General features: G+C 38.3%; 1 protein-coding gene and 1 pseudogene across 2 annotated transcripts in view; one reads left to right on the top strand and one right to left on the bottom strand.

Moving 5' to 3' along the window:
* Mctp1 (multiple C2 and transmembrane domain containing 1) overlaps nt 1-9996 on the bottom strand; it is a 333870-nt gene that overhangs the window by 158933 nt on the left and 164941 nt on the right. The window lies entirely within an intron of this gene.
* LOC114614510 lies at nt 8172-8858 on the top strand (annotated as a pseudogene).

Here is a 9996-nt window from a genome sequence, read left to right as displayed (position 1 = left end):
ATATATATATATATATATATATATATATATATATATATATATATATACACACATATATATATATACAAACCAATAAAGGCTATTGTTTATGAATCCAATGTTTGATTTCTATCATTTATATTAGGGAACTTAAAATGATTTTTAAACCACATTACTGTTTGAAAAAAATGTAATAAAGGTAAACACGGGTACTTGGTAGGAAAAAAAAACATATGTAATCAGTCATCCTTGAAATAACTAATATTTTTACATCAAGCCAGCATACAAGTCTAAATTTCAGAGACTTGGTCCACAAGGTTGGTGCTCTGAGAAGGCAATCTACTGCATTCCAGAGAAAAAAAGCTCAACAGGAAAGGTAGCAGGGCTCAGATGCTTCCCTCTTCCTTTGGGTATTTTTCTGATGGTTAAAGTTTGCTCCTGTGGGGCCTCCTTATGCAGAGAAGGCTCAGTGCTAGCCATCTACATGGATTACTTCACTGTGGTAAGATGGCTCTGTTTGTTTACTTCGCTTCACACAGAGAATAGCACAATGAGGCTTTTTATCTTTATAATCAATTCATTTCCCAGTTACTTCATGTTAATCACATTAATCATTTTCTAAATGAAATATTTTCTAGATGTTATTCATACTTCATAACATGAAATGTTATTTCATATTAATCATTTTCTAAATGAAAAAAGCTGTATAATTCTCACCAAGAGGAGTACCCTTGAGAGTATCTAGGACCAGAAAGTTCTTACCTGATGTTGTCTGAGGGCTCCTCCATTGCTTTGTCTGCTCTCTAGTATCTCATTATAGATATTTTTATACCTTTGGTATAAAACAACTCAGATGTCTAAGAAAATCAGAAACATATTATCCACAATGTCATTGATAAATGTGTGTTATTTATTTAAGGATGATCATATTCTTATCCGTAGATAGCAGATTTAGTCAGCAGATTATCTTGCTGAAACATTGGGAATGAGTTACAAAGGAAAAGTTCAATGGTATTGAACACAAGTAAGCTTCAGTGACATGTGGCAGATACAAGTTGAGGTAGCTAGGACCACAATGCAGACAATGGGCTAATACAACAGGCATGTCAGATGACTATCCAGTGGGAGCTGGAAAACAGGAGAATCCTTAACAGCAGAGGCAGCCACCTGCTAGAGATCCATTCATGGACTGCATGGTCCTTTCAAAAGATTTCACTTCCTTCTGCCATACACATGATGCTATTACATACACATGATGTATGTGTATGTTGTTACATACATATGATGTAACAAACAGAAAAGAGAGTGAGCCAAAGAGCTGTGGATATCTACTTATATAAGCCAAAACATAGTATGGGCAATTAAGTAATGAGCCCCTAATAATCTTCCAGATTTGTTTTGGGAGGAGTCACAACGTTGCTAGAGGCAAGCCTTATGAATGGACTTTGATCTATTCCGCTGTGGCCATGGAAAAGACCTGAAAATACGATTGAAGAATGGAAAAAACTGAGACAGCTGTTCTATTATAGAACCTAATAGTTAAGTTTTCAACAGGAAATGTGCTAATTGACTAGGTTGGAGTTTAGAATATGTATATGCTAAAAATGTTTGGAAACCTAGTTCTGTCAGATGCCCACAGTCAACTGCAGAACTGTAAAGTTGGGTGTTTCCATGACAGCCACAGAGCTTGCAGAGTAAGGACAATCAGGAACTCAAGTGATCAGCTGGAGGAATGACTTTCCCCCAATAATAAATATACACCCCTGTTTCCACCCTCTGATAACCCGGAGGCACAGCAGATGAAGCATGGCTTCTTGCTTCGTATTTATAACATTCATTTTACTTTGAGCCCTAGTAAAGCTAAACCAGACTCTTGAAAAGAGTCTACGGTTATGAATTGAGTTGTCTTATATGAGTAAAATAGCCAATGCACTCCAAGAAGGGCTGAGTCCAGGGTTCAATCTCATGAGAAATGCTCCTATTCCTATAGTTTTTGGATAGGGCCAGTCTCTAAATTCTATACAGTAATTAAAAGAAAGCATTGGTGTTTTATCATCTAAAATTTTAATCACTCCCCTCACTTCCCAATGCTAGTAGAAGCTAAAATTCAAAACAGGTGCTTGGTGCTAAAGCTGTAACCAAAATATTCTGATAACACCGCCCACGGAAATATAATGGTTACACAGCCCCTGGATAGCTTTAACAAACCCCTATTTTCTTCTTTCTGCTCCATACAATGTGTTGTCTATTTGCACCCATTCAGGACTAAATTACAGATAAAGTTACAGCAAATTTGTTTTCTCAAAAAAGCAGTCAGCCCTAATATCCCCTGAGTAATAAAAGCCTTGTCTTTCATTCAGAACCAGAACTGGCATAATTTTCTCCAAGAAACAAACTCTACTTCCTGCGACAATGGACCTGTTCTTAAAATTCTGAATGGGATACAGCTCAATTTACAGGTGTTCAGGTCTAAAGGTAAAAGGGCATTTGACCTCCCGGCTGCCGATTGTTGCTGTGGTAGGTAACTTCAGTCTGCTAGTTATAGCATTTTATCAGATAAGCTGCCAGAGTTTTCAGCTCTGAATTACTGAGGTAGGCTCAAGTGAATCAATAATTTATACAGATATCTCTCATTCATTCTGATGGTATAAAGATACATACTAACAGCCTGCTGTCGCCACGGAACAAAGCCAGAGAGACATCATTTCAAAAGAAACCCATTTATCTATGTGAACAAAAACTATTATGTAATAAAAACTTAATGGTTTATTAATTTTATTTTTCAACTGTATTAGTGATCAAGGTGATGAATATGAACTTCAATAAGGTCATGCTGGCAAGTATGGAAACAGTGTTTAAAATTTTCAACATCAATTTTTAGGTAGAATATTTAGCCTATCAACATAATATAAACTACCAGAAAATATCTATGTACCAAAGATCATTGGATTAAATTGTTTAAATTCTTCAAACATTTCCTTACTGAATTTCAACATAAATTACTTTCTAAACATGAGAATTAAATAAATTTAGGGGAAATACACTAAGAGTATTGTTAATATAGCCTTATGCCATTATTCATTACCTGGGGAAAATTATATAGTGTTTTATACACTAATACTATGACATTTTTATTAACTCATAATCCCTGTGCTAACGGTGCTGCACTAAACAAGGAATAATTAAGAAGACAGCAAATATTAAAAATGCCTACTTTAAAATTCTTCAATCATGTTAAAGGAAACACCCAAGCTCCGATAATGAAAACAAAACTCAAAACAGCCTGCCTACGTGTAAGACCATCATCCGAAATTTCTGCTTATTATAATTAAGATTAAGAAAGTTTGTAATCCAAAAACATTATAAAATATCTCTTAGCAAATTTAATTGTAAACTGACTGTTTCCTGACAGATTTGAAATTGTTTTTGTAGACAAGAGGCACCAGAAACTGGCCCCTTGCTCACTTTACCTCTTTTAGTTCAAGGTTGGGCATGTGTTTGCCTCGATACATGAACTGATTCTAGCTTAAGAATGCTGTGTACAAAATTAATTGAGGCAACAGATTTGACAAGAAGGAGGGTAATGACCTGAAGTAACACTCAGGTACAGACTTTTTGCTTCCCCAAAAGAAACTGTTTTCTCTTTTACTTCCCATGGTCCTCCTCCCTGACCTTGGTAAATACAAGAGATAATAAAGTCTTTAAAAAAAAAAAAAGGGCGTGGGAGAACATGTAAGAGAGAAGGAGGAGAAAAGAAAGGAGGTAGAGGAGGAAGGAGAGGGATTGAAGTAGAGACAGAGGGGATGGAGGGAGAGAGGAAAAAAAGGAGGGGGGGAGAGAGACAGAGACATAGAGACAGAAATCTTACTATCCTCCACCTCAACTTACTCTTTTGCATGCAGTTTAGGAGAACTGCATGTACTCAATATCTCTGCCCTCCACGGAAAGAGAAGTCAGAGAAATAAAAGAGGAAATACTCGTTTTGATAGTTAAGACAGAGGATTGAGATGCCCCCATCCTCCTGTGATGCTAGCTGCATGGACTCTTTCTCAGTTCATCTGATCTGATGGACTTCCTCTTATGCTGTTGCAACTGTAACTTCAAGCTTGTCACTGAAGTCACCTGAGCCAGTCCTCCACATAGCTTTATTGTGTGTGCCTAAAAATGAGAAGCCCTTTTAATGGTGACTGAAACGTATCTTGAACAGAACAGACTGGATTTATTGCTTGTTGCCATATCTGGTAATGGATTAAAACATTGATAAATGACATTTTCAGTTTACAATATATTTTATTTCCCCATTTCTTAAATTTAGACTGCACTGCTTTGTCAATTATAAATAAAAGTCAGATATTCTTAACTTTGTCACTGATACTGTTTTTGTAGGACAAGCCAAGCCATAGACACTCGTGGTGGGATGCTTTTCCTTGTGAATTGTCCCTATTTTTATGGCCAGTGTAGAAAAATTTCCCATATAACTTTATTAATTACTTTTCCATAGTGATACAAATTTGTAATACTATAGGCCACAGAAACAAGACCCTGTGTTGTGCCTATGAAAGGTATCCCAGTCTAATTTATCCATGGGCCCCTCAACTTAAGAACTTCAAAGCTTTAATTTAGCTCTATTCACTTCAGTGACTGCAATAACTTAGCACACCCAGTTTGTAACAACTGCTTCGCGTACTCTATACCATAGATCTTAAACATGTACCCAGAAGTTTGTTTCAGTTCTGCCACTAATTCACAAGGAAAACATAATATTACATTATACTGTTTAATGTTATGTGGAAAAATTAATATAACTCAAAGGAAATTTGGGAAGACAGTAATACAAGAAGTGTCCACTTTTATTGTTAATTCAGTACCAGGACCTTGTACATGCTGGGCAAACATGGATCACTAAGTTGGTCTCTAGAGCAATTGATTATTTAAGGAATTAAAATATACAAAGCTTTTTACTAGAATTTATTAAGTAAATGTAATTAATGTATTAGTGTATTAATGTAAAGTTAAGCCATGGAAAGTTTTATTTAACCACCATTATGTCAAGGTTTGTCTGGGTGCTTTGAGCTATGTACTCAATTCAAAGATGATTCATACTTGAAACAAGGGAAATAAAGGTTAGCAAGTCTTTCTCTCTCTCTCTCTCTCTCTCTCTCTCTCTCTCTCTCCCTCCCTCCCTCCCTCCTTCCCTCCCTCCCTCTCTTTCTTTCTTCCTTCCTTTCTTAGAGACAAAATAATAATACTTCTTGTCTCCACTGTACCTGAAACACAAGTGAACACTCAGGGTTATTTGTTATTGTCTTTACACCTCTACTCTGAGTTCTAGTGCCATGCAAGCTCAATGAATTAAGAAGTCCACCACAGCGTGGAGCTCACACATAACTTACATTGAGCACTCATTTACTACGTCAAGGACAGGATTTCCTTCCACTCGACACATTCCTTTACAGCAAATGCCAAAGTCTGAGGTCCAGTATGATACAATAAGACTTTCAGCCGCCAGTGCCAAACACCTGTTTGTCCTTAATCAAGGACAATTTCACTTGCAAACTTCATTTTTTATCTTTTATTGCTGCTATCTTTGAAACTATCATTACTGTCAGTGAGGAGCTTTGACATTGATTTGCCACTTTGCACGGTCAGCTTCTGAACTGTAAAATCATCTCCAAGTCCCCTGCCATATGGAACATTCAGTGGCTTCATTACTTTGTTGAGAGTCCATGTACTCTTTACTTGTGAAAGCCCCTTGCTCTTGCCATGATGAAGCGTACTATTCTGAGGATGGGATGGAAGTGGATGTGTTCCTGGCACCTTCTGCATACAGTCTCTACTTTCTCCATGTGGTACCTCCATTCTTCAAAGGGATCAGTGGCCTTGCTCACTACTGTGCCATTGTCTATGGCATTGCCACAATGGAGAAACATGTTCCAAGGTTCAAGGACCTAGCTCACAGAACACATTTTTCTGTTTGGATTTAGGAAGCCTACATTAAAAGGCATTTAACTACATACCAGCTAAGATCTGGGATACTTGTGATCTGTGTGTTTGAAAGATTGTAGAAATAGTATAAAATCAGTTAGTACATTAGAAATACTCTAAATACAAGCTTCCTGGCTGAAGTACATTGTAGACCTTTGTAGTGGAAGAACCAAACTCTATATAAAAGGTGTAAGCAAGGCATGTACTAATTTAACACTCTCAATATTGCTGCCTACCTAGAAAATGTAACTGTGGCCACATGAGTTGAACAGTTTTCCCTGAGAATCAGCTATTACTTTACTACTAAAACTTCAAAATAAATCATTCTTTGATGGACTTTTGCCCAGCTCTTATTATTATGTTCAAAGGTGGTCAAATGATGGCAAAAGCAGCAACAACAAAGTAGGAACAAGTTCATCTGCAATATTGCATGCTTGGTTTTTACTTAGTAGGTGATGTGCTCAAAACTCTTCCACATGCCCTCCCAAGGAGTCAGAGAAGTTGGAGAAGGAACTGAACTTCAATTTGCTAATGTTTGCTTTATGTAAAAGGGTGTGGAACCTCGGGGAGAGTTAACTTCCTGACAAAGTGAATTAGAGTCTTCCTCTGCTGTGATTTACCACCATGTGCAAGAGGTATTACTGTTGCTTTATCAAGTGAAGTAACTCATGTAATTAGCTCATTAGTTTAAATATTTTTCTTCGGAAAATATATTAAATAATAATGGAGCATAATGCAAATGGACTGCTGCTTTCCTTGACAAATGTGTCCCTCAGTTTAACTTAATTTGACAGTATGCAGTAATTTTTAGAGGAAAAAAATGTTGATTTAGGAATCTAGAGAGAAACAGACATTCCTTATTCATTATTTAAAATATTTTATGATTGGTAGTCAGCACAGTTGTAAATGAAGTCGTTGTAAAGGATCTCATAATTAGTATAGGGTGAAGTGGGACAACATCCAAACAGGAAAGCAAAGCACAGCTGGGAGAGTGGGCTTTGGCATGTGTGCTCCACCAGTCCAGCTCCAACGCTCCGGGAAGGAGAACTCTTGCACTTGCTATAGTCTCCTGCTTCTGCAAGAAATTTGTAGTTAATGCCTACTTATGGTACAGAACAGCAGCGTATACTTTGGTAAAGGTGACATGGTTTTACTATTTTTACCCAAAAAAGAAAGCTTTCCTATATGACAGCAGGGCACTGTTCACATTGTCGGATGAAGGAGGCAGAGCTGATGTCACCAAAAGCCTGAGGATAATCTGTCTTTACAATTCAGTTCCTGCTGTTGTACACATAAAACTAAAATTAGGAGGAATATACTTTTCAAAGCACAACAGACCCAAGGCTTAAGTGATGAAAAGGCACAAGCCCTATTCAAAAAGAAGGAAGCATGGATCTGACCAAGTGCTGGGTTATATATTATATATAACACTCCAAAACAAAGGGTCAGTGACTGCGTGTGGATGGGTCTGCTTCCTCAGACAGTATCAGAGGATGGGCGCTGTTCCCTTATTTACTGGTTTCCTAGCTTCTTAAGACTTAGGTTTCCCTTTAGCTAAAGGTGATTAATCCTGAAACTACATATTCTAAATGATTGCTTTTCCAGGATGTTCTTGTAATTGTAAAAATTTACACACAATGTTTGTGAAAGAAAACACAACTTGTAACTTTTTGTATGATCAAGGGTGATAATTGAAGAATTCTTGTCAGGAGTTGAGTTGAGATAAGGTAGGGGGGAAGGTGGGAGTGTATATTTTGAATATCAATTTTCTATATGAATTTTGCTTTCATCCTGTTAGAAATTTCTTACTGTCAACATTTTTGACTCTGTAAAAGGAAATGTAAGCCGCTTTAGAGGTATATAATTCCCTAAATCAATGAAGTTCTGGGCAAGTGTTTTTCTTCATATATTAGTGAAGAAAAGTTTAACATAATTTAAAATTTATATAAATTATAGGTATTGTTTTCTAAATTGTATAAATTTACTGCAGGAGAAACATATGCTATGAATGGTGAGTGAAAAGACTTAAAAATTTAGATATATAACTTATGAAAACTTTATGAGCACACACACAGCAGAACCGACTATGTTCATGAATGCACACACACACACAACACACAGAGCAGCACTGACTGTGTTCATGAGCACAAACATACACACACAGCAGCACTGTGTTCATTAGCACAAACATACACACACACGCTCTTTCCAGCCAGCGCCGAGCGATGGGCATCTCTCGGGACAACTGGCACAAGCGCCGCAAGACCGGGGGTAAGAGAAAACCCTACCACAAGAAGCGGAAGTATGAGCTGGGACGGCCTGCAGCCAACACTAAGATTGGCCCTCGCCGCATTCACACAGTCCGAGTTCGAGGGGGCAATAAGAAGTACCGTGCTCTGAGATTGGATGTGGGGGACTTTTCCTGGGGCTCTGAGTGTTGTACTCGAAAAACAAGGATCATTGATGTTGTCTACAATGCATCCGATAATGAGCTTGTCCGCACCAAGACCCTGGTGAAGAACTGCATTGTGCTTATTGACAGCACACCGTACAGGCAGTGGTATGAGTCCCACTATGCACTGCCCCTGGGCCGCAAGAAGGGGGCCAAACTGACTCCCGAGGAGGAAGAGATTTTAAACAAAAAACGATCAAAGAAAATTCAAAAGAAATACGACGAAAGGAAAAAGAATGCCAAAATCAGCAGTCTTCTGGAGGAACAGTTCCAGCAGGGCAAGCTTCTCGCCTGTATTGCCTCAAGACCAGGCCAGTGTGGCAGAGCAGATGGCTATGTGCTCGAAGGCAAGGAGCTGGAGTTCTATCTGCGGAAGATCAAAGCCCGGAAAGGCAAATAACCATCCTTCATAGCTCGTGTAATAAAGGTGTTTGCTGTTATATGTAAAAAAAAAAAAAAAAAACATACACACACACACATACACAGCAGCATCAACTATGTTCATGAGCACACAGACACACACAAACACACACACACACACACACACACACACAGCACTGACTGTGTTCATGAGTGCACGTACACACACACACATACACAGCACCATCGACTATGTTCATGAGCACACACACAGACAGACAGCAGCGCTCACAGTGTTCATGAGCACACACACACAGCAGCACTCAGTGTTCATGACCAGACACATACACACACGAACACACCAACAGCAGCAGCAGCCAACACCACTGCAGTGTATTATGTTTAGTGATGCTTCTTTCTTTGCTTTTCAGGGCTTCTTTTTTGTTGTTGTGGGGATAAGTAACAAAATGTGTGCCTGGAACAGTTCTTTTTTTCTCTAGCTCTAAAGAAATAATTGTAGTAACAAAAGTACTTCTATAAAAATAAATAGAAAATTGCCATAATTTTGTTGGTGTGGTACTACTGATGTCTGTTATATTCCTCAAATGGAAATTTCAGCTGGAAGTGTGAAGTGCTTTTCACTAGATCCAGTGAGTGATCCTGCATCCTCTCCTATGTATGCTAAGACTTGGATCTCAAGCGATGCATGATGACTGTGTTTTCACACTCGTATTTCCCTTTGATTAATGTGGCCTTTCAGTCCTTAACCATGATGGCCAGTTCTAACGCTTTTATAGTTTGTAATAATAGTTAGAAAAAATTGAAGTTGTTGAATATCCACAGACTTTCTCTACAGGAAGCACGCAGCTAAGCTTGCTGATGGCCTCCTGTCTTCAGGACAATGAGGACAAGGTCAGGTCCTCCTCTTATCTCGTGGTTTCTTCGTTTCTATGCATGTATCATCACTGTTTGTTCTCTCTCCCTCTGCAATGGCCCAGGGTTTCTAAGGAAATCTGGGGTCCCATGTCCTCCTTTACAAAAACAGGGATTGACTGAAACTGGAACACAAACTGTCCCGAAGCAAAGGGGAGCAGGCATTTACAGATGCCAGAAAGGGATGAACAGTGATCCAGAGTCCTCATTGAGTTAGTATACATAGAATTCTATTTACAAACACACACACACACACACACACACACACACACACACACACACACACA

Source organism: Grammomys surdaster, unplaced genomic scaffold, assembly GCF_004785775.1.
Source record: "Grammomys surdaster isolate TR1022 unplaced genomic scaffold, NIH_TR_1.0 126391, whole genome shotgun sequence".
In the NCBI taxonomy this organism is placed as follows: Eukaryota; Metazoa; Chordata; class Mammalia; order Rodentia; family Muridae; genus Grammomys; species Grammomys surdaster.
This window is presented reverse-complemented; position numbering and strand designations above follow the sequence as displayed.